This window comes from Entelurus aequoreus, linkage group LG22 (assembly GCF_033978785.1).
Source record: "Entelurus aequoreus isolate RoL-2023_Sb linkage group LG22, RoL_Eaeq_v1.1, whole genome shotgun sequence".
Taxonomy (NCBI): domain Eukaryota; kingdom Metazoa; phylum Chordata; class Actinopteri; order Syngnathiformes; family Syngnathidae; genus Entelurus; species Entelurus aequoreus.
The window spans coordinates 18,629,238-18,644,309 of NC_084752.1; the positions used below are offsets into that span (position 1 = coordinate 18,629,238).

General features: G+C 37.9%; 2 protein-coding genes across 2 annotated transcripts in view; one reads left to right on the forward strand and one right to left on the reverse strand.

Moving 5' to 3' along the window:
- Positions 1–15,072, forward strand: part of klf1 (Kruppel like factor 1 (erythroid)) — a 251,904-nt gene that overhangs the window by 216,372 nt on the left and 20,460 nt on the right. The window lies entirely within an intron of this gene.
- syce2 (synaptonemal complex central element protein 2) overlaps positions 1–15,072 on the reverse strand; it is a 29,404-nt gene that overhangs the window by 13,811 nt on the left and 521 nt on the right. The gene's annotated exons all lie outside the window — the stretch shown is intronic.

A 15,072-nucleotide genomic window follows, 5' to 3' on the forward strand; every position in this document is an offset into this window, starting at 1 on the left:
GTTAACCGCAACATGTAAGTGTAAAAAAAACCTAAACAACAACATTATGATTTGTACATTTTCAGAATGTGCTTGTTCTATATTTAAACAAAGAAAACCATCTGAAGTTGTCTTTATTTTTAAGTTATCGTGCCGTGATTTTTACCAGTACGGCCCACTTGGGAGTAGATTTTTGCCCATGTGGCCCTCGATCTGCAATGAGTTTGACACCCCTGAACTAAATATTGTATTGCCTGCACATCGCCCCCTGTCTCCTGCACCCTGGGGTCACAACAAACCTAGCAATGCATGAGCATGACAGAAAAGTGCAAATGCATATTTCGTTTGTTTATCTATTTAAAGCAGTGGTCCCCTACAACCGGGCCACGAATGGTACCGGGCCGCACAAGAAATATTATTTTTTAATTTTCAAAAATTAAATCAACATAAAAAACACAAGATACACTTACAATTAGTGCACCAACCCAAAAAACCTCCAACCCCATTCACACTCATTCGCACAAAAGGGTTGTTTCTTTCTGTTATTAATATTTCTGATTCCTACATTATATATCAATATAGATCAATACAGTCTGCAGGGATACAGTCCGTAAGCACGCATGATTGTATTTTTTAATGTCCGTGGGACAAATTTTCAAGCGTTGACCGGTCCGCAGTTGCAAAAAGGTTGGGGACCACTGATTTAAAGGACAGGTGTCTTACTCAAGGTCCGGGCCCAGATCTGGCCCGCTGCATGGTTTAATGGCCCTTAAAAGCCTGGAAATAATATGCGTCAATAAAGTTGTTAATCTTTTCTTACTTAATGTATTCATTCTTTCTGTTTTGACAGGGAAAAAATACATGTACTGAATCTTTTGAACTTTAAAAGGCTCATTTTGATTATTTTTCTACATTTAAAACACTTGGTCTACATGACATGTAATGGTAGTTCTTTGGTCCAAATTTCAGATGGATTTTGTTTTACGAACTGTTTTCAAGCCGCTTTCTGAACCGTTTTGTGGGCGGTATTGTTTACGTGGTTCCACTTCGACAGCGTCTTCTCGCCGCCATCCTTGTTGTACTTTTTAGCGCTTACATAGCGAGTCTACTGACGCAAATTTGTATTAGAAATGGCCACAGCGCAGGATGCATGTACATGTAGGAGCCAGTCTGCCCCACAACAAAAAGATAGAGAAAAAGAAGGAACTTATTGACTACATTGGTGGACTCGCACAAAGCACTTTAGATACATCTTGACCATATATGGAGATGTCCGCTGACATCACTAATTGGAAAAACATTGCAAATTAATTTCCCGGAAGAATGAAGGAAGGCTAGATTGTTTTATAAATACACTATATTGCCAAAAGTATTTGGCCACCTGCCTTGACTCACATATGAACTTGAAGTGCCATCCCATTCCTAACCCATAGGGTTCAATATGATGTCGGTTCACCTTTTGCAGCTATTACAGCTTCAACTCTTCTGGTAAGGCTGTTGGTCGAGAAGGCCTGGCTCTCAGTATCCGTTCTAATTCATTCCAAAGGTGTTCTATTGAGTTCAGGTCAGGACTCTGTGCAGGCCAGTCAAGTTCATCCACACCAGACTTTGTCATTCATGTCTTTATGGACCTTGCTTTGTGCACTGGTGCACAGTCATGTTGGAAGAGGAAGGGGCACGCTCCAAACTGTTCCCACAATGTTGGGAGCATGGAATTGTCCAAAATGTTTTGGTATCCTGGAGCGTTCAAAGTTCCTTTCACTGAAACTTAGGGGCCAACTCCTGAAAAACAACCCCACACCATAATTCCTCCTCTACCGTGCTTCTGGCAACCTCCAAACCCAGACTCGTCCATCAGATTGCCAGATGGAAAAGCGTGATTCATCAGTCCAGTGAAGGCGTCTCCACTGCTCTAGAGTCCAGTGGCGACGTGCTTTACACCACTGCATCCCACGCTTTGCATTGGATTTGGTGATGTATGGCTTAGATGCAGCTGATCGGCCATGGAAACCCATTCCATGAAGCTCTCTGCGTACTGTACGTGGGCTAACTGGAAGGTCACATGAAGTTTGGAGCTCTGAAGCAACTGACTGTGCAGAAAGTCAGAGACCTCTTTGCACTATGCGCTCCCCTCTCTGTCGGTTTACGTGGCCTACCACTTCCTGGCTGAGTTGCTGTTGTTCCCAAACTCTTCCGTTTTCTTATAATAAAGCCGTCAGTTGACTTTGGAATATTTAGGAGCGAGGAAATTTCAGGACTGGATTTGTTGCACAGGTGGCATCCTATGACAGTTCCACGCTGGAAATTACTGAGCTCCTAAGAGCGGCCCATTCTTTCACAAATGTTTGTAGAAACAGTCTCCATGCCTAAGTGCTTGATTTTATACACCTGTGGCCGGGCCAAGTGATTAGGACACCTGATTCTGATCATTTGGATGGGTGGCCAAATACTTTTGGCAATATAGTGTATGTCCGTAATGCATCCACTGTTCAAGTTCAGATTTTTGGGGACTTATTCAGATCCCAAATACACAAAAACAGGTACCAATATGTAAGAAAAGTTAGTTTTGCATAACAGGGCCCCTTTAGTATTCTCTAATAATCTCATCATGTATGCTCCTAGTGGTTAGAGTGTCCGCTCTGAGATCGGTAGGTTGTGAGTTCAAACCCCGGCCGAGTCATACCAAAGACTATAAAAATGAGACCCATTACCTCCCTGCTTGGCACTCAGCATCAAGGGTTGGAATTGGGGGTTAAATCACCAAAAATGATTCCCGGGCGCGGCCACCGCTGCTGCCCACTGCTCCCCTCATCTCCCAGGGGGTGAACAAGGGGATGGGTCAAATGCAGAGGACAAATTTCACCACACCTAGTGTGTGTGTGACAATCATTGGTACTTTAACATACTACAGTCCGAGAGTAAACCCAGTCTGGGGTGAGTAGAAAACGCCACCAAATATGCAAAAGTGACCTTTCATCATGTGTCCACAGACTGTTTGCTGGGTCCGTTCGAAGAGGACGTGCAAAAAGACGGCGAGGTGGAAGGCGTCAGTCTCCTTCAGATCCCACCTTCCCTCAGCCACTCGCACCCCAATGCCTTCCACGTGTGGGACCAGGACGACGTCGTTATCCCCATGACGCCGTCCGCTGAGACGCCGCTGACCAGTCCTCTGATGGCGGTCATGCCGTACATACCCCACTTCTTTCCCAGCAGCCTCGGCAGCGGCAGCCCGTCCTTCACTCAGCCAATTCCAAAGGAGAGCAACGTGTGAGGGACGGGGGGTCTACTCCTCATTTGACCTAACGTGGTACCGGGTCCACCTTGTTGTGACTGTCTATGCCCACATTACTGTAAACCAGTGGTTCTTAACCTTGTTGGAGATACCGAACCCCACCAGTTTCATTTGCGCATTCACCGAACCCTTCTTTAGTGAAAAATAAAATGTTTTGGTTTTTTTCAAATTCAAGACAAAGTTATATGTTGTTGGTAACACTTTAGTATGGGGAACATATTCTAAGTAACAAAGACTTAATTTTGAGTTATTTGGTTAGGGTTAGGGTTAGAGGGTTAGGGCCAGGGTTAGGGTTATAATAAGGCCATGCCGAATAAGGCATTAATAAGTACTTAATAATGACTAGTTAAGAGCCAATATGTAATCATTTGCATGTTAATAAGCAAATAATTAATGGTGAATATGTTCCCCATACTAAAGTGTTACCATGTTTTATTACTGGTGCACAAAATGAACCGTGCATGAACATCACCTTGTTCAAACAACAAAACCAACACAGTGCATAAACTCACAACATATTACACACCTGCAAATCAGTGTGACTTCTGCTGTTGCCGTATCCGTAATATGCCGATAGGGAGAAGTTTTTATTTACACGATGAGTCGGGTGTGTTTTGACCTCCGCCGAACCCCTGAGCCCGACTCACCGAACCCCTAGGGTTCGATCGAACCCAGGTTAAGAACCACTGCTGTAAACCCTTTCACTGAACGCAAACTGTGTTCAGTCAGCCTTCAGTCGCCATGTTGGCGATGATACCTCTTGATAGTCACCACAGTTTTAGTTGGATTCAGCTCAAATTTAGTATACTTTGAGAAAATAGTATGTTTTTCTTCAGTTTTGACATTTTATTGTCAAGGCACCTTATTATTGTAATGGTCAACTGATTGTTGTATCGAAATAAAATGGTGCTTATACGAAATCATACAGAATGGAAGGATGCCAGGTGTAATACACTGTTGTCATCTGCGTCTTTTTCTCCTCATATAGGATTTGTGCCATGTCAGCATTACTTAATTATAAGGGTGTCCCGATCCCATGTTGATATCGGTCTATAGTAGGAAGCGGATTCATATGGCCCCGTTCGTTGCAGTTCACCTGACACAAGAAACGTGACGAATGGGGGGGTTGCACTATGCACTTGAGCCACCAGACGGCAGTAGGGTGTTGGAATATCTTAAAATGTATTTATATTATATTTATATTAAAATGTGAATAATATTTATATAGCGCTTTTGTCTAGAGACTCAAAGCACTTTTACATAGTGCAACCCAATATCTAAGTTACATTTAAACCAGTGTGGGTGGCACTGGGGGCAGGTGGGTAAAGTGTCTTGCCCAAGGACACAACGGCAGTGACTAGAATGGCGGAAGCGGGGATCGAACCTGGAACCCTCAAGTTGCTGGCACGGTCACTCTGCCAACCGAGCTATACCACCCACAAAAATGCAAAATGATTAACCCCTGCCCCACTTTCCTTTCACACGAGATCCACCCAGGAAAGGTGCCAGAGGAATCCCTTCCCTAGTGTAATATTGGGAAAGAAAAAAAGAAAAAAAAGTATCGGAAGATATTGGCTGGCATCTAAAAAAATCAGATCCACATACCGATACAAGCACTCATGCAGAGTGTTTACTTGTGCAAAGCTGGACAGCCAGTTAAGATCTAAATGTCCTCCAATAAACACACACATTTGGTGTTTTCTTTTATTTGACTAGAATCATTTACAAAAGGTTAACATGGTAGTCTATAGGCTACACAACAGCTGAGCAAACAATAGCACACAAGCTATATACAGTATAATGTACGTAATAAGCGTCCTTCATTGAACAATACTGCAGTCTAAAAGACCACATTTGTCAATGATACTAATAACAAACATTTTGATGGGCCTGCTGAGTGTGCTGTGAACATCTGGTGGATTGAAGCTAAAAAGCTAGCATAAAATGTTAGCGTGCTAACGTTAGATTGTTGGAGCAGTTGGCGTGCTTGCAAAAGGGAGACATGTCTCAAAACCCATGAATTTTAATTTATACAAATAAAATCAGTAATGCATACTAACATATGAGAAGGTAACAGACCTACTCAGTGGCCTAGTGCAGTGGTTCTCAACCTTTTTTCAGGGATGTACCCCTGTGAATTTTTTTTAAATTCAAGTACCCCCTAATAAGAGCAAAGCATTTTTGGTTGAAAAAAAGAGATAAAGAAGTAAAATACAGCACTATGTCATCAGTTTCTGATTTATTAAATTATAACAGTGCAAAATATTGCTCATTTGTAGTGGTATTTCTTGAACTATTTGGAAAAAAAGATAGGTTTTTATTTAAATTTATAAAGATTTTTGAATTGTTGCTATTTTTAGAATATTAAAAAAAAATCTCACGTACCCCTTTATGCATACCCCCATTTGAGAACCACTGGCCTAGTGGTTAGAGTGTCCGCCCTGAGATCGGTAGGTTGTGAGTTCGAACCCCGGCCGAGTCATACCAAAGACTATAAAAATGGGATCCATTACCTCCCTGCTTGGCACTCAGCATCAAGGGTTGGAATTGGGGGTTAAATCACCAAAAATGATTCCCGGGCGCGGCCACCGCTGCTGCTCACTGCTCCCCTCACCTCCCAGGGGGTGATCAAGGGTGATGGGTCAAATGCAGAGAATAATTTCGCCACACCTAGTGTGTGTGTGACAATCATTGATACTTTACTTTAACATATATCTAAGATGACGGCAATTATCAAAATCAATTATTTTTTTAGGTCTAAACATACATAATTAGCTAAAAAGTCTCCAAGCATATTAGAAAATATCCAGTAACAAACGTGTCCACATCATTCAACTTACTGCATCATGCGCTTATCTTAATCAACTATTGTGACCCCTAGATGTTGCCAAAAATGAATTGCCACCCCACTTACATTTAAAGACAGCATAAGTCAATCAGAAGGTTGGTGTTTTTCATATAATTTCACACTATAAAATTAAAAAAAAGTATCTATGATTCGCGCTGATATCGTATTGGAGTAATATCGGTATCCGCCAATACTCAAGGCTCCAATATCGGTATCAGAAGTTACTCATTACTTATATTATTTCCAATCAAATCCAAATTTTTTCACAGGTTGATGAGGGTTATTTTAGGATAAACTATTTATCACACAATGGGGAAATGATGTATTTGCAGTGCAGATACAAAAAGTCCACAACAAATAAGGAAAAAAACACATGAACAAAACATTAAAAACACAACGGACAGAAAAGACAACAAAAGAGCAAAAAGCTCCTGCAACCAGCAGCCAGTACAGCGACGTCATCTTGGAAAAGAAAAGCTCACATTTTGATACTACTACCTAACAATAATAAACTTTGTCACCTATTACAAAAAGCTGACACAAAGTTATTTCCTACTTCTTGTCTTTTTTTACCTTTTTGTTTTCTACAAAGTTTCAAAAAAATCCAATTATCACCTGTTATCTTTTTTGTGCGATATTGTATGATACTACGAATCAAATCATAGTAAGCCACATCAAATAATAACAGTCACAATAGACCACAGACAAAAGCTGAAGTGGTTTGTCCCAATAATGGTCCAAAGACTCTGACTCTGGGCACCCATGATTTGGACCAATATCCGGATAAACCATGTCAGCTTTTGTCTGAATGGTCCAAATCAGGGGTGCCCAGAGTCGATTTGGACCATTATCAGGACAAACTATTTCAGCTTTTGTCTGGATTGTCCAAATCCCTCATTTCGACCATTATTAGGACAAACCATGTCAGCTTTTGTCTGAATGGTCCAAATCAGGGGTGCCCAGAGTCCATTTGGACCATTATTAGGACAAACCATTTCAGATTTTGTCTGAATGGTCCAAATCAGGGCTGCCCAGAGTCTGAGCAGCACTGATTTGGACCATTCTTAGGACAAACCATTTCAGCTTTTGTCTGAATGGTCCAAATCAGAGATGCCCAGAGTCTGGGCACTCATGATTTGGACCATTATTAGGACAAACCATTTCAACTTTTGTCTGAATGGTCCAAATCAGGGCTGCCCAGAGTCTGGGCACCCATGATTTGGACCATTATTAGGACAAACCATTTGAGCTTTTGTCTGAATGGTCCAAATCAGGGATGCCCAGAGTCTGGGCACTCATGATTTGGACCATTATTAGGACAAACCATTTCAACTTTTGTCTGAATGGTCCAAATCAGGGCTGCCCAGAGTCGATTTGGACCATTATTAGGACAAACCATTTCAACTTTTGTCTGAATGGTCCAAATCAGGGCTGCCCAGAGTCTGGGCACCCATGATTTGGACCATTATTAGGACAAACCATTTGAGCTTTTGTCTGAATGGTCCAAATCAGGGATGCCCAGAGTCTGGGCACTCATGATTTGGACCATTATTAGGACAAACCATTTCAACTTTTGTCTGAATGGTCCAAATCAGGGATGCCCAGAGTCTGGGCACTCATGATTTGGACCATTATTAGGACAAACCATTTGAGCTTTTGTCTGAATGGTCCAAATCAGGGATGCCCAGAGTGATTTGGACCATTCTTAGGACAAACCATTTCAGCTTTTGTCTGTGGTCTAATGTGACTGTTATTATTTGATGTGGCTTACTATGATTTGATTCGTAGTATTGTACAATATCGCACAAAAAAGATAACAGGTGGTATCAAGGCGATTTCGAATAGGTTTAGGACTATGGCCCTTATCCAGAAGTATCTCGGTTTTTTACACTCCACCTTTTGTATTGTCATTTCCAAATTTACGCAACCTTTGAAGTCTATTTCCGGTCTTGTCATCCTCATCCAGACAGAAGGATGACACGGCGGTGCGGCTGGATCAAAAGAGACGTCGGCGACGCTTTACTGAACCAAAAGTTGCTTTACTACAAGCCAGCGTCATTATTCAGGGCTGCAGCGCCTGGAGGAGAAAGTAAAAAAGATATGTCTCCCCTCACTTGGAGAAGCCAAAACATCAGTTTTATATTCCTCCTTCCTGTCTCTGTGTGTGCTAAGTCAGGAGAGCACATCCTGACCATAAAAGGAGATGTTCGTCTGGAAAACAACATAATTTAAATGTTGGCGTTGAGCTAGACAGGTAGTCTCTTCTCAAGGATATGGCTATCACTTCTGCATTACGAAGTCCCAATTAGAGCCTCTTTTCCTACGAGATCCAATCCAAATGCGAATATCAAACTAAGGGCTTTATCTTATTATGTGCTCAAACTGAAATACCACTGTTTAATTCAACTTGGTGGTTTGCCTTCTCCAAGTTGGATGTAAATCTTTACCATAAGCAAAATATGATATGAGTTAATTAATTCACTTCACAATACTCCGGGAGAGAAAGAAAGTGTGTGAGAGTCCGGGTTAGAGCGGGCAGAGCCGTGACCCGGCACTTTTATCCCGAGTGTGCGTCTCCACCGTAGGCTGCTCACCCTGGTTTAACCACTAATAGGGTGGAGTTAATTCAATTGGAGGAGGTCAGCGCTGAGCACAAGGTGACTAGGTGATACCTTTTATGGAAAAGGAGATAATGCTGATTACATCAGCGAAAGTCGGAAGCTAATAATAACACTTTGTCAAATATAAAGTAGCATTAGTGTACAATTGATGTTACTTTTTTACTTGCAACACACTAAGAGTGCATTTATTGAGCTACTGCTAACGTCTTCTGCTTCATTTGAGCTCATGTAAAACTAAAAATCATAGATTGTGATACTTGGCGCATTCTCATAAGTATGCTAACTGTTCCCATGTTTACATGTTAATGTTAGCATGTCAACATGTTATGTTAGCAATTTAGCTACATGTGTTAAAACCTCAAAATCATGAATTTTGACATTTGGCGCCATCTTGCAAGTATGTTAACTTTTTTTATGTTAGCTTCTGACTTTTTGTGCTAGCGTTTTAGCTCATTTTAATCATTTCAACCTGAAATTCGTAGATTTAAAAAAATTGGCGCCATCTTGCAAGTATGCTAATTTATGTTTAAAACCAAAATTACTTGCAACATACTAAGAATGGATTTATTGAGCTATTGCTAACGTTTTCTGCTTCATTTTAGCTCATGTAAAACTAAAAATCATAGATTGTGATACTTGGCGTATTCTCATAAGTATGCTAACTGTTCCCATGTTTACATGTTAATGTTAGCATGTCAACATTTTATGTTAGCAATTTAGCTACATGTGTTAAAACCTCAAAATCATGAATTTTGACATTTGGCGCCATCTTGCAAGTATGTTAACTTTTTTTATGTTAGCTTCTGACTTTTTGTGCTAGCGTTTTAGCTCATTTTAATCATTTCAACCTGAAATTCGTAGATTTAAAAAAATTGGCGCCATCTTGCAAGTATGCTAATTTATGTTTAAAACCAAAATTACTTGCAACATACTAAGAATGGATTTATTGAGCTATTGCTAACGTTTTCTGCTTCATTTTAGCTCATGTAAAACTAAAAATCATAGATTGTGACACTTGGCGCATTGTCATAAGTATGCTAACTGTTCCCATGTTTACAGGTTAATGTTAGCATGTTAGCATGTTATGCTATCAATTTAGCTACATGTGTTAAAACCTCAAAAATCATGAATTTTGACACTTGGCGCCATCTTGCAAGTATGTTAACTTTTCTTATGTTAGCATTCTGACTTTTTGAATTAGCATATTAGCTCATTTTAATCATTTCAACCTGAAATTCATAGATTTTGATACTTGGCGCCATCTTGCAAGTATGCTAATTTTCATGTAAGTATGTTAATAACTTATTTGTTAGCATGGTAATATTAGAATCTTGTTAGTATGTTAACCTTAGCATATGCTAACTTAGTTTTTTTTAAGCTGATTTTGTATTTGTCTTTAAAACAACTGCCCAAAAGGCAATAAGCACACCCATCAAAATTTCCTTGGGAATTTTCTATTAAGCATTAAGATACAAGGATCACATGATCTCACACGCGTACAATGTCTAGTCTATTTTTGTTTTGGCCCAGCCTTAAACTTTTTTGTGTAATAGCCTTCAGGGTCATAGAAGTCATTGCGTGGACAAGGGTGTATGTATTAAGTGAGGGATGAAGATTAACAAAAGAAGATCAGAAAAGCAGCTTAACCTCTAATACACCACCATTTTATTACTTTTGAGCTGTGGAAATTAAAGCATGGCAAAGCAATCAGAGCTTATGCACTTGACACACATCCAGGGGTGACCAATTAAGCTGCTTTTCCTCTTTATTGGGTACAAATACAACATGCGTAATTATTCCAGTTAGTGTGAGAATGAAAAACAAAGAAAATATCTAAATATATTTACTGCAAATGACGTCTCTTAATGTAATTATCTTCAGAAACAGTACAAGTCATAGAACTGTTGATGGTATAATATACTCTCTATACACCTATTGTGATCACCACAATACCACCTTTACTGCGCCTTGTTTTGTCATGTGATCCTCCAACCTAATCCCATTGGTTGAGCCAGACGACCGCTCTACACCTCGCTTGTTTCAATGTTATTCTACTGATATTTCTTTGACTTAGTGGACAAGTTCCATTCGCATTTACAGTTGTTCTGGTTATTATTTTGCCGCGGTTATTAATTACTTGCGAGACGGGCAATCACATTAATTTAATGTTATAATGTATTCTATTTTGCAGTTTTACTGCACATTATCTGACTTACTGGACTATTTCCAGCCACATTTGGAGCTTTTCTGATTATTTTGCACAAGTTTGTTCCTGTTATTAATTACATGCAAGAGGGGTGATCACATCAATGAAACTGCTCTTTTACTGCAAATTCTAGGACTTAGTGGACAATTTCCAGTCTTAGTTAAAGTCACTGTGATTATATTTTTGTGCAAGTTTGCCGCTGTCATTAATTATTTGCAGAAAAAGCGATCATGTTCATTTAATAACATACATTATTCTACTCTGCTGTTTTACTGCAATTTATCTGATCTAGTGGATTATTTCCAGTGTCATTTGGATTCGTTCTGATTATTTATTTTGCTGTTGCTGTTAATAATCACTTGCAAGAGGGTCAATCACATTAAATTAATGACATGTTCTATTCTGCTGTTTTACTGCAGTTTGTCTGACTTAGTGGACTATGTCTAGTCTCATTTAGAGTTCTGATTATTTATTTTTCCCTAGTTTGTTGCTGCTCTTAATTACAGGAAAGAGGGCGATCACATCAATTACTGGTAAATGGAATGTTGTGTTTCGATGTTTTACTGCAATTTCTCTGACTTAATGGACTATTTCTAGTCTTGTTTGGAGTCGTTCTGATTCTATTTGTGTGCAAGTTTGCCCCTGTTATTAATTATTTTCAAAAGGGGAGATCACAATAATCAAACGACGTGTTGTGTTCTGCTCTTTTACTGCAATTTTTCTGCTTTAGTGGAAAATTTTAATTCTTATTTGGAGTCTTTCGGATTAAATTTTTTGTGGAAGTTTGCCCATGTCATGAATTACTTGCAAGAGGGGCGATCACATTTATTTAATGACATATTATATTCTGCTGTTTTACTCCAATTTATTTGACTTTGTGGACTATTTCCATTGTCATTTGGAGTAGTTCTGATTACATATTTTGTGCAAAGTTGTCTTCGCTTTGCTTAATTTTCACAAGAGCAACAATGGCATGGATTAACTCTCAGGGGACAAAGGCTAACTTTTTTTGTGTTTTCAGTAAAAAAAAATGTTGTATTTTGTTTATGTTAGCATGTTAACATGTTATGCTAGCAATTTAGCTACATATGTTAAAACCTCAAACTCATTCATTTTGACATTCGGCGCCATCTTGCAAGTATGTTAACTTTTCTTATGTTAGCAAGCTAACATTAGCATTTTGACTTTTTGTGCTAGCATTTTAGCTCATTTTAATAATTTCAACCTAAAATTCATAGACTTTGATACTTGGCGCCATCTTGCAAGTATGCTAATTTATGATTAAACCCAAAATTCATGGATTTTCTTAATTGGTGACATCATGTAAGTATGTTAATAACTTATTTGTTAGCATGGTAATATTAGAATGTTATTATGCTAACCTTAGCATATGCTAACTTAGTTTTTTTAAGCTGATTTTGCATTTGTCTTTAAGACAACTGCCTAAAAGGCAGTAAGTCGGTCTTCAAGCAACCCTGGGCCAGAAGTTCACAACACAGATAGCACACCCATCAAAATTTCATTAAATAATGACATTCTATTTTGTCGTTTTACTACAGTTTATCTGACTTAGTGGACTATGTCTAGTCTCATTTAGAGTTCTGATTATTTATTTTGCGCTAGTTTGTTGCTGCTACGAATTACTTGAAAGAGGGCGATCATATCAATTACTGCTAAAAGGAATGTTGTATTCCGATGTTTTACTGCAATTTCTCTGACTTAATGGTTTATTTTTAGTCTTGTTTCTAGTAATTTTTTTCTGTATTTTGGCCACATATTTTGTTGTGCTACTCATCCATCCATCCATTTTATACCGCTTGTCCCGTTCGGGGTCGTGTGGAGTGCTGGAGCCTATCAGTTACTCAATAATCCATGATTTTTCCTAAAATGGTTATTTTTCATTTTAAATTAAAAAAAATAATAATTATCCAATTCTGTCATAACACTTGCAGTCATTCAACAATACCCCAAACCAAAACCAAAAATGTTTTTTTTTTTTTTTTACTTATTACTAATTTTGCTTAATTTTCTCAATCAACTTGAACCCTAAACAACAATACCAAACACTAAATGTTTATTGTAACCCTTTGAAAGCCTTTTGATTAAATTATGTTAAGGTTTTCCATTAACACACATTTGCAAAAGCTATTTTATTCACCTGTGACATGAATATGAATATGTATAACACCTATTTAAACCTGTGACATTGTCTGATCAAAAGGGTAAGCATTTTTTTAAGTCTAATATTTCTGTTCTGGACTGAAGTTTATTGAGAAATTTGAGCAAAAAAACTAAAAAAAAAAGAAAATAATCTACAATGTTTTAAAAACTGAAGAACTTTTATTAAATTAAATTAAATTAAAGTACCAATGATTGTCACACACACACTAGATGTGGTGTCCTCTGCATTTGTCCCATCCCCTTGGGGAGCAGTGGGCAGCAGCGGCGCCGCGCCCGGGAATCATTTTTGGTGATTTAACCCCCAACTCCAACCCTTTGTTGCTGAGTGCCAAGCAGGGAGATTATGGGTCCCATTTTTATAGTCTTTGGTATGACTCGGCTGGGATTTGAACTCCAACCTACCGATCTCAGGGCGGACACTCTAACCACTAGGCCACTGAGTGCCCTGTTTGGCTTTAAATATAATTAAAATCAAATGTCCCCAGAAGGTTGAACAACACGTCTTTATTACACACACAAATGTATTGCGGGTGAGCAATTTGTGGGTTTTGACTTTTGTAATATTTTGAGTCTGTGGATCTTATTTCTATTAGGAATTGTGTCGATTATGGTTGAGATTCTACGATGCCACAATGTTGCACACGTGCAAAATGCGTTGTTGTACAGTGCATTATTATGTTACAGCGTTATTCCAAACTAGAATGAATTCATTTTTGTCCCCAAAATTATACAGAAAATAATGACAGTGTGATTCTTTTTATTTTATTTTGCTATTTTATTGAAACTAAAAAAAACAAAAATTCACATGACATAAATATTCACAGCCTTTGCTCAATACTGTGTTGATGCACCTTTGGCAATAACTACAGGCTTAAAAAAACACACAAAAGTTATTGTACAGTTCATTATGTTGTTACAGCGTTATTCCAAACTAGAATAAATTCATTTTTGTCCTCAAAATTCTACAGAAAATAATGACAGTGTGATTTTTTTTATTTTATTTTGCTAATTTATCGAAACTAAAAAAACTAAAAATTCACATGACATAAATATTCACAGCCTTTGCTCAATACTTTGTTGATGCACCTTTGGCAATAACTACAGGCTTAAAATAAAAAAAAACACGTTATTGTACAGTGCATTATTATGTTACAGTGTTATTCCAAACTAGAATAAATTCATTTTTGTCCTCAAAATTCTACAGAAAATAATGACAGTGTGATTTTTTTTTAAATGTATTTTGCTAATTTATTGAAACTAAAAAAACTAAAAAGTCACATGACATAAATATTCACAGCCTTTGCTCAATACTTTGTTGATGGACCTTTGGCAAAAACTACAGGCTTAAAAAAACAAAAAACACATGTTATTGTACAGTACATTATTATGTTACAGCGTTATTCAAAACTACAATAAATTAATTTTTGTCCTCAAAATTCTACAGAAAATAATGACAGTGTGATTCTTTTTATTTTATTTTGCTAATTTATTGAAACTAAAAATTCATATGACATAAATATTCACAGCCTTTGCTCAATACTGTGTTGATGCACCTTTGGCAATAACTACAGGCTTAAAAAAAACAAAAAACAACACGTTATTGTACAGTGCATTATTATGTTACAGCGTTATTCCAAACTAGAATAAATTCGTTTTTGTCCTAAAAATTCTACAGAAAATAATGACAGTGTGATTCTTTTTATTTTATTTTGATAATTTATTGAAACAAAAAAAAATTAAAAGTCACATGACAAATATTCACAGCCTTTGCTCAATACTTTGTTGATGCACCTTTGGCAATAACTACAGGCTTAAAAAAAAACCACACGTTATTGTACAGTGCATTATTATGTTACAGTGTTATTCCAAACTAGAATAAATTCATTTTTGTCCTTAAAATTCTCCAGAGAATAATGACAGTGTGATTTTTTTTAAATTTATTTTG